A 20,800-nucleotide genomic window follows, 5' to 3' on the forward strand; every position below is an offset into this window, starting at 1 on the left:
AGGAAGTAGAATAGTGGTTCCCTGGGTGGGAAAGGGGAGTGACCACAAATAGGCACAGAGGCTGTGTTTGGGGTGATGAAAATGTTCTACGATTGCATTGTGGGATGGCTGCGCAACTCTATACACTTACTAAAAAGCTTGAATTGAACACTTAGAATGAGTGGATTTTATGGTATGCAAATTATACTTCAATAAAGCTGTTTTCAAGAAAGGAGTTATTTGGGATGGAGAAAAGGTAAGGAACAGATTTCTCTGCTCTTGAAATGCTGAGTACCCTTCAGTCGAATGGATATTCTATTCTGAGACTGTTTTTTTCTTCCTCTCAAGACAGCGTTTCGCTCTGTTGCCCAGGCTGAAGTGCAGTGGTGTGATCTCGGCTCACTGCAAATCAGTCTCTTGAGCAGCTGGGTCTACAGGCACCTGCCACCATGCACGGCTAATTTTTTTTTTTTTTTTTTGTATTTTTAGTAGAGACGGGGTTTTGCCATGTTGGCCAGGCTGGTCTCAAACTGTGGTCAAAAGTGATTTGCCCATGTTGGCCTCCCAAAGTGCTGGGATTACAGGCATAAGCCACAGCATCCAGCCTATTTTGAGACTGACTGAAAAAAAGAGTTTATGAAGAAAGAGACCATGCTCTAGAGAGAACAAGCGAAAGGACAGCACTGGGTGAGAAAGGGTACGAGGGGAGCAGGGAGAAAGGGAGACCCAGAATGTCGAGACACAAAATGTGCTGTGTCCCTCTGATGCCTGTTGTCCCTGGCTTGAAACGACCTTTCAGAAAAGCCTTCTCTCTCTAATTCCACACTTAAGCTAAGGCTGTAGCCACAGAGCAGCTGCTAACCCCAAATGCCTCAGTGTGTCCCTTTCCTGACACACATACCACTCATAGTAGTGTTTCCAGGTCAACTCTGGACATTGAGAAGCAGTAATCAAACAGCTGAACATCTGAGCTGAAGATATGTATATATACACACAAAATTCTGCTTTATATTTAAGTTACAGGGGACCTCAGCCAGGGTAATCTTAAAAAAAAAAAAAAAAAGCAAATTTGTGGCCAGGTTTTTAAGTGACTTCTGATCAAAACTAAGAGTGACCTCTTACTGGGGCTGGGCAAAGTTTACCGTGTAGGTTATTTCTAGAGAAGGGCTAATAATCATGGCAGTCATGTACTGAGTGAATCATAAGCTCCACCTTCTGAGCTAAGCATGCCAGGCACTTGGACCTTCATCACAACTCCTGGAGATGGGTACGATGACCCCTATCTACAGACGATGGTATGCAGGCGTAGAAAAATGCAATAACTTGACTGTGGGTCTGTAGATCACACAGGTAGTAGATGACAGAGTTGGGATGGAAACATCTGGGGTCTGATCCCAGGGCTGTTTTCCCAGGGGTTTCCATCCCAACTCTGTCATTTACTACCTGTGTGATCTCCTCCATTATCCTGCCCCACCAAAGAAGTTATGGGAAGTATTGTTCTTTAAGCAATGCAGTTCTCAAATTGGTGTAGTTTAGTTCAATAAGCATTTATTTAGCCCTTTGACACTGAGAAAATAAAGTGCATGTACCTTCTTTCTTAATGTGATACTTACCGAGCCATTTCCCTGTGCCAGGCATGATACTAGACCCTGAGAGCCCAGGATCATAAAGAGGCTCTTTATTTGAGGAGCTACAATCTAGTAGGAGAGATGAATAAACAAATAAGTCATTTCAATGATAGCTAAATTGTCACTGAAGAGTACTGACTGCTGTGACTGCCTGGAGGAGGGATGCCTGGTCTGAACCAGGAGCTGGGACTGGTGGAAGGGTCAGGCAAGGGCTCCCTTTTAGAAAAGATATCTAAGCTGAGACCTTAGTCATGTACCCATTTACTCTTCTCTGTTGTGTACTCAGTACCCCTGTATTAGATGCACCAGAAAACAGCCATTGCTTATCAAAGGTTTAGCATTATTTATTTCAGGCCTTTGCATTGCAGGTGAAGCTCCTGGTGAAATAGAGTGGATCCGGCTGGGCTTCGCCAACCAGCTGTAGTTGGTTAACAGGCTGAAAAGAACGCGCTCAGCTCCCTCTGTGGATGCTGCACGAGTGAGCCCTCAGCTTTGCAGCGTTTCATTCCTACCTGCAGTGTTGGAAAGGTCATAATGTATAGTTAGAGTTTTTTTCTTTTTAGACTGCTTTGCTTTGCTGAGGCTCCATTTTTCTAGTCCCCAGGTTGTGCTCCTTTTCAGACTACAGTTATTTTGTTTTTGTGGAATATCTTTGGCTGTGGGGCCTTTGTGAGTGACATGTCTAGGATTTAGTTTTTGGTGTACTGGAGTGCCATTCCAGGATACAGGCACAAGCCAAGTGATACTCATCTCTAAGGTAAGTGTCTACATGGGTATGGCTGGATATGCCTGGGTCTGAGTGGCTACTCCTACAAGAGACCCCCCACTCCTATTTTTACTGTTGGTTACATAGCCCTGAAGTCCTGCTGTAGGGAAGATGGAAGAAGATTGATTGTGCTGATAGTTATGCAGTGGTCGTCAAGTCTGGAGATGTAGGTTATAATTTTATCATGTTATTTTATTGATAAGCCACTTATTATTGTTTTGCTTATGTTTTCAGACTTGATGGTCACCCTGTATATTCTAAATTCCACAGAACTGGGTTTGTGAGAGCCAGGCACTGGGAGTTAGGAGATCTGAATGCTGTTTCTAAGAAATGACTGTTAGATCAGAAAGAGGCTCTTTTGAATGATCTGGGTCAAACTTTTATTTTCCAAATGTGGAGACAGATGCTCTGAACGTATGAGTGACTTGTCCTGTGTCAGCAAGGCACAAGCTGGTGTCCAGGAATCTCAGCTGCCAGGTGGATGCATCTTTTTCTTTACCCTGTCTTGCACTTTTTACTGCCAAGTTTTTCTTTTTGGTCTATGTTAATAACTGCTCATTTAGACTTTATGGAGGACAAAATTTGGACATAGATCCGATGGCTCTTTGGAAAGCGAAAGGGTGGTAAGAATATAAGGAGATGGTTGTATTGTGTCAGCTTAGGTAGGACTTTCTTTCCTGAAAAAATCCTTCTTAGTCATATCCAAACACAACAGTGGTTGATATTTTGATGCACTGTATTCTTTTAGCTCCCTCTTTTTACCCCAGGATTTTTTTTTAAAATTGTAATAAAATAATAATTGCTGGTATACTTTTTGTTACAATGCAATGAGGGGCCCTAGTCAGCCAAAAAGACCCTAGAGAGCTAGTGGGGATTGATTTCCTCCACCGTGAAGATGACATGGTTCCCTAAAAAGGAGTGCATTGTTTTAAAAAAAGAGACTTTTCAGCAAGTAAAGCGCTAAGATAGGGGCCCAGGCTTGTTAAAATCTACTTTAGAAGTAATAAGCCAATCCCTGGTTTCAGGTGTTTTGTTTTTGTAGAGTATTACCTGCTTTGAGTTCTTACTAAATGACATGTTCTATTATTTACGGAAAAACCTCGTTGTTAAAAATTAGAATTCTGTTGTCATGACAACCTTCTACAATGAGTTTTGTCATGTTCTTGTGTTAAAAAAAAGCTTTGTTGTGATACAATTTATATACCACACAGTTTACCCATTTAAACTGTACAGTTCAAAGTTTTTGGTGTATTACTCTTTTCATACCTTGCCCACCCTGCGGGGCTGGTGTGCTTGTCATGCTCTCTTCAGCACCGACTGCAAGAGTGGTTTCCATGGCTACAGAATCCAGCAGGCGGAATGGCATCTTCACACATGTTGCAGACATGAGCTGGGGAAGGAATGAGCAGTGTTCCAGCTCCAACACTAACTTCATAGCTTGGTGGCATGTTAAGACAGGTGCTCCACTGCTTTCCTTGGGCCCCAAACTTCACCTGCCTTAAGTGCAAAAATGTGTCTGAAAAGAAAGTGTCTCTGTGAAAGGGAGTAATAGTAAAATAAGATTTTAGGTGTCATGTGAGGAGCCAATAGGAATTTGTAGACCAGTGAGTCTTAGTCTTTGGTAGAAATATCTGGAGCGTTGGGTAGTCTGACAATCTCCTCTAAAGATAAACGTCCAAACTGAAGAACTCTTCAATCATTCAACAAGAATCTACGAAGCCATTCTAGAAGTTAGGGGAAATCAAAGATGTGGGATGAAGGTCCTGTCAAGTCTTCAAAGTCACTCTGGGGAGGCAGGATGGGCTTTGGTGAAATTGTCATCTCTCATGTTACACAGGAGGATACCATTGGAAATGTCGTACAGCAAGTACCAAATTCATGTCATGGACCAGAAGTGTTCATACTTTAGTGGTTACAATTTTTTATTTTTTTTCAGATCAAATCTCAGGCAGAGGTCCAGTGTCTGTAAGATATAAAGGGAGAGCTATATGGCTTGAAGCAAGTGTTGGAGTGGAATCATGATCCCATTTTCCAAAGCTCCATCACTTGCCATTGTGGCCCTTGAGGAACCTCCCTGAAACTAATTAATATTAACATATTAATGGTATATGAATCACTGATAGAGTCTAGGAAGAGGTTTAAAAGCTCAGAAGTAGGAGTTTGTGAATTGGTCAGGGAAGGCTACATGGGAAAGGTGAGATGTGATATCTCCCAGATACCTCTCTGCATATTTTCAAATACATTTTATATATATACATAAGTTTGAAAGGATCCTATTAGATGCCATTGCAAATTTGGTTTTCTTCTTCATATTATGTCATAAGTAACTTTATGTGTTATCAATATAGATCTACATCTTTCAAATGGCTGTTGAGAATTCTTTTTTATGAGGAACAGAGCATAGGCTGGGAAGAAGGGGCGTGCTTTAGGATCTCATGTCTGCTCAGAACCAGCCTCAGCAATTATGTTTTCAAAAGAGCTATCCTTGCTGTAAACACCAAATGACACTGGAGATCATCCAGTTGGGTTTAAAACTTCCTATAGCGTTTGCATTTTCTATGTATGTGGGCACAGGAGCTACATGGAGAGTTGAACCATGTTCAGGCTTTGAGTTATTTACATAATCTAGTTCAAGCCCTTTTCTTACCCAGTCTTGAGCAAGTGATAAATATGACAGCAACTACTGTTGGGCAGGGAACTGTCAGTAGGTCTTCAGCAGTCTCTTAAAATTATAGTTGCTGGTTTGTGTGTGTGCGTGTGTGTGCGTGTGTGTGTTGAGAATACCAAAAAAACATGGGGGTAACTATGTGAGTTGATATGTTAATTAGGTTGATAGTGGTAACCATTTCACAACGTATAACATATGCATAGTCTGGTTTCTGTATCTGTGGGTTCCTTATATGTAGATTCAACTAGTCATGGGTTGAAAATATTCAAAAACACTTGTCTGTACTGAACATATATGCACTTTTTGTCATTATTCCCTAAATCTACTTTTGTATGGTACTCACTGCTATTCCCTAAATAATACAGTATAACCACTATTTACATAGTATTTCTGTTGTATTGATTATTACCAGTAATCAATAGAAGATTTAAAGTATATGGGAGGATGTGCATAAATTGTATATAATTACTATATACTAGTAACTACAATTACTTTTGCACCAAGCTAATATATACCATTTTGTATCAGGGACTTGAGCATCTTCAGATTCTGGTATCTGAGGGAGGTCCTGGAACCAATCCTCAGCAGACCCTTAGGGATGGATGTATATTAAAACATTATTTTGTACCCTTTGAATAGATACCATTTTTGTCAATTACACCTTCATAGAGCTGAAAACAAATCTTTAAAAATTATTATTAATGTAGTTCAACTAGTAATCATAAATAGCCTGGATTTATGGAGGGCTTACTAAATACCAGGTCCTTTGTATACCATTCACACAAGCTCTAGGATTTAAACACTTCCACTGTGTCCACTTTCTAAATGAAAAGAAGTAAATGCAGTAACTGATTCCAAGTTCTATGGCCTGCAAGTGATAGGCCTCAAATTTAATCCCAGGCAGTCTAGTTTTGGCATTTAAAGGACTAACTTGTCTCCAAAATAGAACTTCTTATGAATGCAATACTAGTGAATGAGTTATCAAAGGCAGGTATGAGCTCAGCCACTGGCGAGTGGTAGAAATGTATATAATAGGATGCTGACTGCATTTCTCATAGAGTGGTTATTTCACTGCTTGTACTGACTACAACCCAGACATCTCATTTGAGTTTCTTCTCATTCACAGCCTTGTTTACTGTAAAATTAATAGTTTAGTAAATAATCTATCATAGATCTATTTAAAACATTTTTTTTAATTTGAGACAGAGTCTCACTCTGTTGCCCAGGCTGGAGTGCAGTGGCACCATCTTGGCTCACTGCAATATTTACCTTCTGGGTTCAACTGATTCTCGTGCTTCAGCATCCAAGTAGCAGGGATTACAGGCATATGCCACCACACACAGTTAATTTTTGTACTTTCAGCAGAGGCAGGGTTTTGCCATGTTAGCCAGGCTGGTCTTGAACTCCTGGACTCAAGTGATCTTCCCTCCTTGGACTCCCAAAGTGCTGGGATTACAAGGGTAAGCTACCACAACCAGCCTATATCTCTTTTTGCATACTTACAAATACCTTGTTATATACACGTATATAATTTTGAGTGAGAGTCTACTAAATTTAATCATAAATTTGTTTTTACAAGCAGCTTTGCTTCTTTTCATTAAGTTCCACCCTTCCTTACTTGGAATAAATGGACCAAGGAAGCTATTTTAATCAACTTTTAAGTGATTCAGTGAAAATATTTGGTTTTCAAGCTTGTTTTAACATTTTTATATATTTAGTTCTTCAACTGTTTATAGTGGAATTACAGCAAAATCTGACTTTAATTAAGATATGAAGAGATAGGGCAGTGTGAAAAGCATTTTGCTTCTTCTCTTGATGTAAAAAAAAAAAAAATCTCTTCAAAATGTCCTAGTTCACTTTACTTAGTTATTTTTCTTTAACTAACTGAATACCCCTTGCTGTAGGGTCATCATTCTGAAGGTGACGGTCACCTTAGGGGTTATGCAGGGGAGCTTTCATGGTAGTTCATGCCTGTAACTTGTGTGTAGTGGTTGTATAATTTGTGTACAGTAGCTATGGCTACTGTAACAAAGTGACACAAGTTGGGTTGCTTGGGAAAGAGAAACACGTTGTCTCACAGTTCTGGAGGCTAAAGTCCAAGATGAAGGTGTCGTAGTTCAGTTCCCTCTGAGAGCTGTGGGGATGCGCCTGCTCCCTGCCTCTCTTCTAGCTTCTGGGGGCTGCTGGCATTTTTGGTGCTCCCTGGCTTATTGATTCATCACCCCAATCTCCACTTTCATCTTGACATGAAAGCAAAATTTTACTTTGCATGGCATTCTCCCTGTTTCCAAATTTCCCGTTTTTTTCCAATTATATGGGACTAGGGTCCACCCAATGACCTCATTTTAACTTGATCATCTCCATAAACATCCTCTCTTCAAAGAAGGTCACATACTGAGATACTGGGAGTTAGGACTTCAAAACAGGAATTTTTAGGAGAACATAATTTGATCTATAACATTGTGTTTTAGAATGAAGCTGAGTTGCTTGGTGATGTCCCTCTTTCTCCTAAGAGGCAAGTCAAGGCAGGGAGAGAGGGAAGATATTTGATGAATCAGACACATCAAGGTTTCAGATTTTTCTATCATTAACATAGTGGAGGCAATGGAAGTCTGAGGTATGGCCTTCACTCAAGAAGAGATCATAATCTATACGGGGAAAAGGAAGCCATTGATTGTATGAGGTAGTGTAGTTGAAGATGTCTGCAAACTTTTAAGTGTCAGACACATGTACAATTAAGTAATGACTGCCAGCGTTTCTGTGCATTTGCAAGAAATATGACAAAAATGTCATGAATCAAACCAGGGGTCCATTCAGCCCCCAAATCCCATCGGTGCTCATGCAGTATGTATAACTTTGCATTTCTATTTTCCTCATTTCTATTCATTTGAAATAATACATTAATGTAATTGCACAATTCCACAACTCTACTGAGATGCTGCTGCTGAGTCTGAACTGTTGATCAGTGGGCACTGCCCCCTTGTGATAACTGAAAATGCTGATTGTTCAGCTGATGGAGAAAAACTGAATTTGGTGTTTGGAGGGCAGTTTGTGGTGTCAGTGAGTAGCATACAAAAGCAGAGGTTGAGGGAAAGTTAGGAACTATTGTTGAATGGGACATGAATGGAGCTATTGAAAAATATTTTTAATTAGCATAAGTATATTTGAGTATTATAGGCAGAGGAAAATGAACACATAGATAAAAAAATGGTTCAGGATGCCTGTGAGAGGGGAGGTGTATACCCCTCTCCTAAGCTGTGGTTTCTGTACCAGCAACATCAGCACTGCTTGGGCACTTGTTAGAAATGCAGAATCCCAGGCCCCACCCTGGATCTCTTGAATCAGAATCTGATTTTCACAAAAACTTCAGATGATTCATCCATGTGGTGAAGTGTGAGATGCTCTGGTGTAGAGCATAGCAGAAGTGTTTGGCATATGAACCTTAGACTTCTTGGGCTGGAATCCCAGCTCTGCCACTAACTAGTGTGTGAATTTGGGAAGTTACATTTTGGGGCCTCAGTTTCCTCATCTAAAACTGGGGAATGACGTTAATACATTTCTCACAGGATTCTTGTAAGGCAAACACCACCACTATCATCACCATCATCGCTAATGTTTAATGAGGGTTTACCGCATTTCAGGCAATGTTGAAGCACCTTTCATGAATTCATTAGTGAGATCGTGAAGGATAAACACCTGCTAAATGGTACATGCTCATCAAATGTTAAAAGCTGATGTTTTTGATGCAGACAGGAGACAGGGAAATACTGGGTAGAAGAGGGGGTTCCCCAGCAAAGGCCCTGCTCTCAAGCTTGGAAACCTGCAGCCCTAATGGGAAGAGGCATTCCTGTTTTTGTGCTCAAAGGTTGCCTTTTGGCCTGCCATGCACCCTCTCATGCTGTACCCATATAAACCCCAAATCCCCAGCTCCACAAACAGACGAGGAGATGAACAGAAGAATGGCAGAACCGCATGGCAGAGAAAAGAGAAAGAATGTCTGAACACTGAGAGGAGTTTGGCTGGGAATGGTCAGAGAGATCAGCCCCTGGATGGCCAAACTTCAGGGTAAGATCATCTTCCCACTCCATCCCCCTTCAAGCTCCCCATCCATCCCGCTGACAGCCACCTCCACCATTCAATAAAACCCCTACATTCATCCTGCAAGTCCATGTGCGACCTGATTCTTCCTGGATGCCAGACAAGAACCTGGGTACCAAGAAGGCACTGAGCCGTTTAACACTTAAGCCATCCATGGATGTTGAGGCTAAACTGTAACAAATACCATGCCCACTTGGGGTTTGGGAGTTGCAGTCACCCACCCCTAGATGCTACTACCATGGGCCCACAGCCCAGGGGCACTCAATCTGGCTCCTGCACCTGCCCATCTGTGTGCTCCCCTCCTGTAAGAGGTTTGAGCACACAAGCCACACCCCTGTCACATATCCTGCGAGAGGGGCAGGGAGCTCTCCTGTTTCAGTTTTGGTTATTATGATCACTGTAAAGTATGGTCTTTGAGCAAGTAAATTGGAATGAACTACCTCAACTGGAGAAGTAAAGACTAGCTTCAGCAAGTGGAGGTGGGAAGTTGAGGCCTGTTGGGAGCAGTAGTTTTGAGGGCTGAATTCTAAACCCCTGACCCACTCTTTGCATTCCTGATTATTGCAGTAAGGATGCTTTCTAATGAAATCAGTTTTCAGAGAGCTTGCTTAAACTAGTAAGCAACCAGAAAACTGTTTAAAGTTGTGGTTCTCAAATCTTTAGCACCACTGCACTCTAGTCTGGTAGACAGAGTGAGATTCTGTCTCAAAAAAAAAAAAAAAAAAAAAGTGGTGGTTCTCAAAGGCCAAAAACAAGAGCTTTTATTTATGTGGGTTATATCTATTAATATTTACCTTGTTAGAACCTACAGCTGAGAAAAAATTTAAAATATTGATTTGAAAACAATAGTAATCAACCTATTACATGTTAATATAAGTAATATTTTCATTAGAACTACACACCTGCTAAATGGTACGTGCTCATCAAATGTTAAAAACTGAAACACTTAGTAAGTTTCAGTTTTTAACAAAAATATTTAGTAGGAAGAGTGATACTGTTTCCTTTCTGCAGACCTCATTAACATCTGGCTTGGTAGAATGGAGGTGGATTCTCTTATCTGCTTTTGCATTCAATCTGTTGCAATATCACATATCATGTGGCCTCTAGAAAACTCCACTGTACTCTCATGAGAATGAAAAAGGCAAAAAACATGTTAGTATTATTAGAAAACGGTTTTGGCCGGGTGCAGTGGCTCATGCCTGTAATCCCAGCACTTTGGGAGGCTGAGGAGGGCAGATCACCTGAGGTCAGGAGTTTGAGACCAGCCTGCCGATGTGGTAAAACCTTGTTTCTACTAAACATACAAAACTTGGCTGGGCATGGCGGCATGCACCTGTAGTCCCAGCTACTCAGGAGGCTGAGGCAGGAAAATCGCTTGAACCTAGGAGGCAGAGGTTGCAGTGAGTCGAGATTGTATCACTGCACTCTAGCCTGGTAGACAGAGCGAGATTCTATCTCAAAAAAAAAAAAAAAAAAAAAAAAATAGAAAAAGAAAATGGAAAATGGTTTTGACATTGTGGTCTCCTGAAATGGTCTCAGGGACTCCCAGAAAACCAGAGTTTAAAAGATGAAAGCACATTCATCATAAGCAAATATGTATGTAGTTGAAGACAACCTTTTACATTAATTAAATCCTTAATGGGACAGACCTCTGCTGGGATTCCAAGTTGTATTTGAATGAAACAGAATTTCTGTAAGAAGTGTAATTCTCAGTTTTCATTAATTCAGATTGTTCTTGTCCACTGTGGGGTTTACCATCCCGCCACAGGAGTCTTTGATTAGGGTGCACTTGGCAAATGCCTTTAGATTTCCAATTCAGCTGCAGAAAATTTGCTTGGCTCTTTGGTTTCTTTGGCTGTTCCTGCTGCTAGTTGGGAATGTGGTGATTAACTTAAAGGGTGTGATCAAAGCATTGATTCACTTTCATGTCATGTTTTATCTTCTAGAGAGAAGAGGATGGTAGTAAAAAGTAGAAAAGAAATCTTTCTAATTGAATATTTGTCTCTCAAAATACAGCTTTCAAGGAGTATTAAGGTGGAGTGGGCTATAAAATCTTTGTATGCAGATTGGGAATGCCCTATGAGGCTGCGATTTCTCCCTGCTTGGAGAGTTGTACTTTGCAGTAACTGAGTGTTTTGTTTTGGCCTCTGCCATGACTATTGTGAGCACCACGCTGTGACGAGAAGTTTACCACTGAAATCTTTGGGATGGCTAAATGCAGTGTAGCTCATGAAAACTTTAGGACCAAATTGATATGCTTTAATTATATTTGAAAAATATATATTAGGAAATTATTTAATACATAAAATATTTTTGAGAAACATGAAAGCTTTGTTATGTAAATAAAGCAATCCTGAATTCTCTTCACAAATGTAAAGAATAACCGGGGGATGATGGTTCGTGCCTGTAATCTCAGCTACTCTGCAGGCCAAGGCAGGAAGATTATTTAAAGCCAGGAGTTTGAGACTAGCCTGGGCAATATAGTGAGACCCCATCTTAAAAAAACTATATATATATATATAATATATATATATATAAATTGATGTCTATTATATATATATATGCATATAAATTAGCTTGGCATGGTGGTGCAAACTTGTATTCTTAGCTACTTGGGAGGCTGAGGTGGAAGGACTGCTTGAGCCCAGAAGTTTGAGGCTGCAGTGAACTCTGATTGTGCCACTCAACTCCAGCCTGGGCAACAGAAATTGAGAGCCCCTCTACCCCAACCCCCTCAGAAAATCCAAAGTGTAATAAGACATATATTTTTATTTGATGTTTGGTATCCCCATTCCCTTTTTTTTTTTTAAGATGGAGTCTCGCACTGTCCCCCAGGCTGAAGTGCAATGGTGTGATCTTGGCCCACTGCAACCTCTGCCTCCAAGATTCAAGTGATTCTTCTTGCCTGAGCCTCCCAAGTAGCTGGGATTACAGGCACCCGCCACCATGCACGGCTAATTTCTTTCTTTCTTTCTTTCTTTTTTGTATTTTTAGTAGAGACAGGATTTCACTGTGTTGGCCAGGCTGGTCTCGAACTCCTGAACTCATGATCCATCCGCCTCGACCTCCCAAAGTGCTGGGATTACAGGCATGAGCCAGCACGCCCGGCTTCCCCATTCACTTTTTAAATGTCGGCCTGTTAAGGTCAAATTTAGTTTACATTTCTTTTTTTCTTTTCTTTCTTGAGACAAAGTCTTGCTCTGCCAACCAGGCTGGAGTGCAGTGGTGTGATCTCAGCTCACTGCATCCTCTGCCTCCCGGGTTCAAGTGATTCCTGTCTTACTCTCTTGAGTAGCTGGAATGTACCACCACAGGCATGTACCACCACACCTGGCTAGTTTTTGTATTTTTAGTAGAGATGGAGTTTTACCATGTTGGCTAGGCTGTTCTCCAACTCCTGACCTCAAGTGATCTGCCCCCCTCCGCTTCCCAAAGTGCTGGGATTGCAGGCATGAGCCACTGTACCTGGCCTAGTTTACATTTCTTGAATGCATATCATCTGGTGCTGAAAGGTCAGGAATATGGGTAAAGAGAATTTCGTTTCTTACTTGCTGATTTATTTGCAGGTGGTAACAGGCCTGAATAATTTGGTGGTTTTCTACAGTTGCACAATTTCAGCCAACAGAGGGCAGCAGAGTCCAATACCTTGAGAACACAAATGCTATGTAACCTGTGTGACTTCTGTGTTTAGCTGGAGTGGGTGGTGGAGACCTTAGTGAATTGCAGAGGCGATCCAGGTCTTGAGAGGACTGGCTTGTACTTGATTCTAGCTGATGGTTTCCTGTGGAGAGAAAACGCTAGTGTTGTAGAGTCGGGGCTTATGATTTTTCAACAGGTGAAAACATTCGAGTTCTCAGTGAAATTTTCTGATTTAAAAATGTTGCTCAGGGAGGGAGAGCATTAGGACAAATATCTAATGCACGCGGGGCTTAAAACCTAGATGATGGGTTGATAGGTGCAGCAAAAACCATCATGGCACATGTATACCTATGTAACAAACCTGCGTGATCTGCACATGTATCCAAGAACTTAAAATGAAAAAAAAAAAAAAGAAAAATCTACATGCATTAAAGAAGATAGATTATTTTATAAAATGTTGCTCAATTTCTTTTAAAGCATCACTTGGAGAAAAGAAAAAAAAAGCTGTGTTAGTGAGTTGAATTTGACCTACGGTCTGCCAAACCCTATAGTATCCTAGGAATGTTATAGATGGCCCAGACTTACTTATTTCTTTGTGTGAAAGGACATTTCCATAGCAGTTCTGTAAAATGGAGGAGAGGGGAATACAAAGGCAGAGCTGCTTTAAAATTTCAAGGGAAATTCATGCAGTCTCCTTTGGGAGTAAAATTTCAAGCTGTTAAGAAATTTTCGGTTTGGAATCCTGAAGTATAATAGAAGTTGACCTGTTAGATAAGAATTTTCCTCCCATTACTTTTTGAGCATCTATTATACATCCATCACTTTGCCTACTGCTGTGGCTAGGACCACATACTCCAGGTTTTGTGGGATTGGTTGACTTTTAAATATTCTGTCGTGTTTCACTGTAACCACTTCCACACTTATCAGTATGGTTTCTTGACTTTTGATTTGGGAACTATAGTGACTCTTGGCTAGACCCAGGGTTTGCTTTCAATTCCTGCTGCAGCTGCCTTCCAATCGGTCTGTCTGCCTTGACGCTGGCCTCCCTCAAGATTGTCCTTTCTTCTTTCTCCCCACACAGAACCCACAGTCATCTCTTCAAAACTCAGATCGATCAAGTCATTTATACTTCAGTAGTGTTCTTCTTCTCTCTCTCTCTCTTTTTTTTTTTTGAGACGGAGTCTTGCTCTGTCACCAGGCTGGAGTGCAGTGGCAGGATCTCAGCTCACTGCAGCCTCTGTCTCTTGGGTTCAGGCGATACTTCTGCCGCAGCCTCCCACATAGCTGGGACACAGATGTGCACCACCCCGCCCAGCTAATTTTTTGTATTTTTAGTAAGGTTTCACCATGTTGGCCAGGATGGTCTTGATCTCCTGACCCCGTGATCTGCCTGCCTTGGCCTCCCAAAGTTCTGGGATTACAGGCGTGAACCACCATACCTAGCTGTGTTCTTCTCTTTTACTCTTAAAATTAGGTTAAAGCTACACAGCTTGGCCCATGGCTCTTTCTCCTGATGTTTTCATCTTTCACTCCAACCACCTTGGCCATGTGTTTACCATGTTTTCTTCCACCTGAGAGCTTTGGAACAAAACTATTTTAGGTGCCCTCCTTCTCCCAATAGTGCTTTGATGAAGCTTATACAGGCAAAAAGTTTTGAAGGTACATGATGAGAAATTGAGTGAAGTTGATGTTGACAAAGGTGCTTTTGAGTTAGGATTATTCTTTATTGTTTGTTTAGAGCCATAAGGGGCAAGGTAGAGAATACTGACAAACCAGGCAGTATAAAATTGCAGTTATGTCTGTGCTGATTATCTTATTAACATAAAGTTGAATTATTATTATTATTTTTGAGATGGAGTTTTGCTCTTGTAGCCCAGGCTGGAGTGTAGTGGTGTGATCTCCACTCACTGCAAACTCTGCCTCCTAAGTTCAAGTGATTCTTCTGCCTCAACCTCCCGAGTAGCTGGGATTACAGCTGCCCACCACCACGCCCAGGTAATTTTTTTTTTTTTTTGCATTTTTAGTAGAGACAGGGTTTCGTCATGTTGTTCAGGCTGGTCTTGAACTCCTGGCCTCAAGTGATCTGCCTGCCTCAGCCTCCCAAAGTGCTGGGATTACAAGCATGAGCCACTGCATCTGGCCATTTTTTTTTTTGAGACAGGATCTTGCTCTGTTGCCCAAGCTGTAGTGCCGTGGTGTGATCATGACTCACTGCAACCTCGACTCAACTTCCTGGGCTCAAGTGAACCTCCCACTTCAACCTCCTGAGTAGCTGGTACTACAGGCATGCACTACATGCCTGGCTAATTTTTAAATATTTTTTAGAGACGGGGTCTCCCAATGTTGCCCAGGCTGGTCTCAAACACCTGGGCTCAAGCAATTATCATGCCCTGGCCTCCCAAAGTGTTGGGATTACAGGGATGAGCCACCATGCCTAGCCTAAAGTCAAATTTCTAAGTGCTCACTTAAAAAGAGCAAAAAAACTTTCTTGTATTTTCAGGGGTTGGTTTTGATAGTTATCTTCCAAGGACTGTGGGCCTGTATCTTTGAAACTACTAATATGTAAGGAAAACATCATTTGTTAATATGTTTGTTGAAGGAAATGGCTAAATTTGAGATATTGATAACAGATCTTACATATTAGCTTACTAATCTTTCTGTAATAACTCAAATGATAAATTTAAAAATAAATTGGAACAAAACCCCAACTTCTCATGAATCTCATATGTGCCTTCCTGCTCCCAGTGGTTTAGGTGAGCACGATCCTAGATTACTTTCTGTGATGATGGGAGTGTCCTGTATTTCCACTGCCTGATTTGAAGTGTGGCTAGTGCAACTGAGGAACTAAATATTTAATTTTATTTAGTTTTGTTTTAAAGCTATTGGCTACCCTATTGAACAGTACAGGTACAGATTGCCTGCTTGTTAAGAATGTTCCTGAGGCCAGGTGTGGTAGCTCACATCTAATTCCAGCACTTTGGGAGGCCAATGCGTGCAGATCACCTGAGGTCAGGAGTTCGAGACCAGCCTGGCCAGTGAAACCCCATCTCTACTAAAAATACAAAAATTAGCTGGGTGTGGCAGCAGATGCCTGTAGTCCCAGGTACTCAGGAGGCTGAGGCATGAGAATTACTTGAACCCAGGAGGCAGAGGTTGCAGTGGGCCGAGATCGTGCCACTGCACTCCAGCCTGGGTGACAGACCGAGACTCTGTCTCAAAAAAACAAAAAAAGAGAGAAAAGTATCTGAAAGACTTTCCTTCTTTGGAATTTATTTTTGCAAGTCTAAATACATGGGAGTCTATAACAGATTAGTTTCAAAGCACCTTGTTTTATCACAGGTTGTGTGTACATGATGGCCCCATGGCCTGGAATATGATTCTTTCCCTTCTTCCTCAGACTAACTCCTCCTCATCCTGCAGATCTTTGTTCAGGCATCGATCCTCTGGAAAACTTCCCTAATATTTCCCATAAGATCAAATCTCCTATTTTTGTGAAGGAGGTACCATGCCTACCTCCTTCACTAGAGCAAATGCATATGTTGGAGGGAATGACACAAAGGAGAAGGAAAGATGGATATGCCAGGGTCTTGGCCCCCCATGAGTGGCAGTGGAGTCAGGAAGTGCAGAGCACAGGGGATCCAGATGACGCGGGTGGGAACAAGACTTCAGTGGGGAGGGCAGTCCTCTCGTGATGAGAAAGCAGAGGCAGCAGAGAGTGTAGGTGCAGGAGAGGGTTTTGCATTTGGAGGTGGCACTGTGGGAGTTGCTGTCTGGCTCCTGTTTTCTTGACTGAGTTGGGGAATACGGGTTGGGGGGAGGTGGTGAGGCCCTCTATTAAAAAGGGATTGAGGGTGGAAGGGTTGAGGAACTGGGAAAAATTAAGACCTGGTTGCTCTGAAATCGCAGAACGGCACTTGGGAGTGGGGATGCTGATGTATAATAACACGAGCCTGTCTGCCCATGTAGGATGTCTGGCAAGGTGTGGCTTTATAGGTGTGGCCATCCAGGATTGGGGTTTTGCCAAATCCAGGAACAAAGAGTACAGACATGTTGAGAGCAGGAAAAGTTCCTCCCCATTCCTGTCCCATTGTTGATACAGCCGAGGCTTCTTCCTGATCTGAAGTTGGTGAATATGAGTTGAATATAGAGTTAAAATTTTAGTGACGCACCCCACATCCTTCTACCACTGGTCCATTCACTTCCATGTCACTGTTACTTGAAATTCCCCAGAGCAGCAGAATGTGAAGTGTGCTTTCTTCTTGGACAAGTGGCTGCCATGAGATGGAATTGTACCACATCCCTCATGCCACACAGGATTACTGAGCATCCTGCTCACCTCTGTCACTTCTGTACTTCTCCCTCCCACCATAGAAACACTGATCATGAAAGAGAGAATAGTTTTCTGATGGGAAGGTGATTCAACCTAACCCTTGCCTTCTGGAGCCTCATGATTTGATGACTATAAAGCCCTGCACATAGCTTGACTGAGATTCATTTTTATCAGGTAGGGACCAGGCTTGTTGCTTGTGGGATGGTTTTGGCGGTCAGTCCACAGGTGAAGCATCTCTGATGGGAGTACCCAGCTGATCACTGGGGTAAGACTCCTCTGGAGAGGTGGTGGCTAAAATGGCCCATCCAGCTGTTTGTGGCTTCTACAATGTGCAGTGAGGAGCGGCGCTGGAGTTCCTGAGGCCCTGAGCCCCTTCAGCAGCTGCTTTGCCAGCTATCTCTTTAATTTAAATGGATATTTCCCTTCTATTTTAAAATCAATTTTTAGTTGTACAAATAAAGTAATGAATTCTAAAAAATTAAACATGAAGATGGAGCTAGAGCTCGATTTTCCTTGGACTGCTCTCTAGACTCAGTCCTCTCCTCTTGTCCCCAGAGGTAACATCTGCTGTTAGTTTAGTGCACGTATTTGCAGATTGTTGGATTTGCTTACTGTATGATTTGGAATTACGTTCAGCTGCACATGATAGGAGAATCTCTCATAACACTGGCTGAAGTCAGTTGGAAGTTTTTTTTCCTTGGTTGAAGTCTGGAAGTAGGCGGTCCAGGGCTGATATGGTGACTCCACCATGTTACCAGTGATCTGGGCGTCACTCTGCCATCCTTCACTCTGCCATCCTTTACTGCTATCCTGCACTCTGCCATCCTTTACTGCCATCCTGCACTCTGCCATCCTTTACTGCCATCCTGCACTTTGCCATCCTTTGTTCATTATCTCCACCCTCAAGGTCACCTCCTGGTTCAAAACGGTGGTGACAGCTCCAGTCCTTCTATCTGCATCCCAGGCCAGACATAGAAAGAAGGGAGGGAGCCTTGTTAGCATTCACTTCTAATTACATTTCAGTGACCAGAGTTCAGTCACACATTGCATGTGGCTGCAAGAGATGCTGGGAGCTGCTGTTTTTCAGCAGAGTTCATTGCTACAACAAGTGAAATTGTAATTCTATTATTAAGTAGCAGAGGGAAGGCAACTAGCAATCTCTGCCATGCAAATGAGTGTATAAAAGTAATAGCATTAATTTTATACCATACATATAATTTGGTAGTTTGTTCTTTCCAGCACAATGTGTTTTAGAGATCTTGGCCTATTAATACACATAGTTCTATATTTCATTCAGTGTTGCATAGTATTTCAATTATAAAAATATAATTTGTTTAGCTATTACCTTATAGGTGATCATTTATTTCCAGCTTTTCACTGTTAGAAAATGGAACTGTAAGGAAAATACTTAAATATTATTTCTTGTGCACACATGGGTGTCATATTCCAGAACAGATACTAAGAAGCAAAATTGGTGGATTGAAGTTGATGCATTTTTTTATTTGATATATATATATATATTTATTTTATATATATAATAAACTGCAATTATATATACATATACATAATTATATGTATAATTATATATACATATTGCAGTTTAGGTTCTATTATACATAGTTTATATGCAGTTTTATTATATATATAATAAACTTCAATTATATATATACAATTATTTATATATATAAATTATTACATATATTATATGTTATATATATATATATAATTGCAGTTTAGGTTCTGTGGTATATGTGCAGAACATGTAGGATTGTTGCATAGGTACACACATGGCAATGTTGTTTGCTGCCTCCATCCCCCGGTCACCTATATCTGGCATTTCTCCCCATGTTATCCCTCCCCAAACTCCCTACCCTCCGTTGTCCACCCACCATTCCTCCAACAGATCCCAGTGTGTGATGCTCCCCTTCCTGTGTCCATGTGTTCTCATTGTTCAACACCCCCCTATGAGTGAGAACATGTGGTGTTTGATTTTCTGATCTTGGGTCAGTTTGCTGAGAATGATGGTTTCCAGATTCATCCATGTCCCTACAAAGGACATGAACTCATTGTTTTTTTATGGCTGCATAGTATTCCATGGTGTATATGTGCCACGTTTTCCCTGTCCAGTTTATCATTGATGGGCATTTGGGTTGGTTCCAGGTCTTTGCTATCGTAAACAGTGCTGCAATGAACATAGATGTGCATGTGTCTTTATAATAGTTTATACCCAGTAATCGGATTGCTGGGTCAAATGGAATTTCTATTGCTAGTCCTTGAGGAATTGCCACACTGTCTTCCACAGTGGTTGAACTAATTTACACTCCCACCAACAGTGTAAAAGTGTTCCTATTTCTCCACATCCTCTCCAGCATCTGTCTCCAGATTTTTTAATGATCGCCATCTAACTGGTGTGAGATGGTATCTCAACGCGATTTAGATTTGCATTTCTCTAATGACCAGAGATGATGAGCATTTTTTCATATGTTTGTTGGCCTCATATGTCTTCTTTTGAAAAGTGTCTGTTCATTTCCTTTGCCCACTTTTGAATGGGTTTGTTTGTTTTTTTTCTTGTAAATCTGTTTTAGTTCTTTGTAGATTCTGGATATAAGTCCTTTGTCAGATGGGCAGATTGCAAAAATTTTTCCCATTCTGTTGGTTGTCAGTTCACTCTAATCATTGTTTCTTTTGCTGTGCAGAAGCTCTGGAGTTTAATTATATCCCATTTGTCTATTTTGGCTTTTGTTGCCAATGCTTTTGGTGTTTTAGTCATGAAGTCCTTGCCTATGCCTATGTCCTGAATTGCCTAGGTTTTCTTCTAGGGTTTCTATGGTGTTAGGTCTTCTGTTTAAGTCTTTAATCCATCTGGAGTTAATTTTAGTGTAAGGTGTCAGGAAGGGGTCCAGTTCCTGCTCTCTGCACATGGCTAGCTGGTTTTCCCAACACCATTTATTAAACAGGGAATCCTTTCCCCATTGCTTGTTTTTGTGAGGTTTGTCAAAGATCAGATGGTTGTAGATGTGTGGCGTTGCCTCCAAGGCCTCTGTTCTGTTCCATTGGTCTATGTCTCTGTTTTGGTACCAATACCATGCTGTTTTGATTACCATAGCCTTGTAGTATAGTTTGAAGTCAGGTAGCATGATGCTTCTAGCTTTGTTCTTTTTGCTTAGAATTGTCTTGGCTATGCAGGCTCTCTTTTGGTTCCATATAAAGTTTAAGGTGGTCTTTTCCTGTTTTGTGAAGAGGGTCATAGGTAGCTTGATGGGGATAGCACTGAATCTATAAATTACTTTGGGCAGTATGGCCATTTTCATGATACTGATTCTTCCTAACCATGAACATGGAATGTTTCTCCATCTGTTTGTGTCCTCTCTTATTTCCTTGAGTAGTGGTTTGTAGTTCTCCTTGAAGAGGTCCTTTACATCCTTTGTTAGTTGTATTTCTAGGTATTTTATTCTCTTTGTAGCAATTATGAATGGCAGTTCGTTCTTGATTTGGCTCTCTTTAAGTCTGTTATTGGTGTATAGGAATGCTTGTGATTTCTGCACATTGATTTTGTATCCTGAGACTTTGCTGAAGTTGCTTATCAGTTTAAGGAGATTTTGGGCTGAGATGATGGGATCTTCTATATATACAATCATGTCATCTGAAAATAGAGATACTTTGACTTCCTCCTTTCCTAATTGAATATCCTT

Source organism: Aotus nancymaae, unplaced genomic scaffold, assembly GCF_030222135.1.
Source record: "Aotus nancymaae isolate 86718 unplaced genomic scaffold, 86718_ANA_hifiasm-v0.15.2.pri h1tg000064l_1, whole genome shotgun sequence".
NCBI lineage: Eukaryota > Metazoa > Chordata > Mammalia > Primates > Aotidae > Aotus > Aotus nancymaae.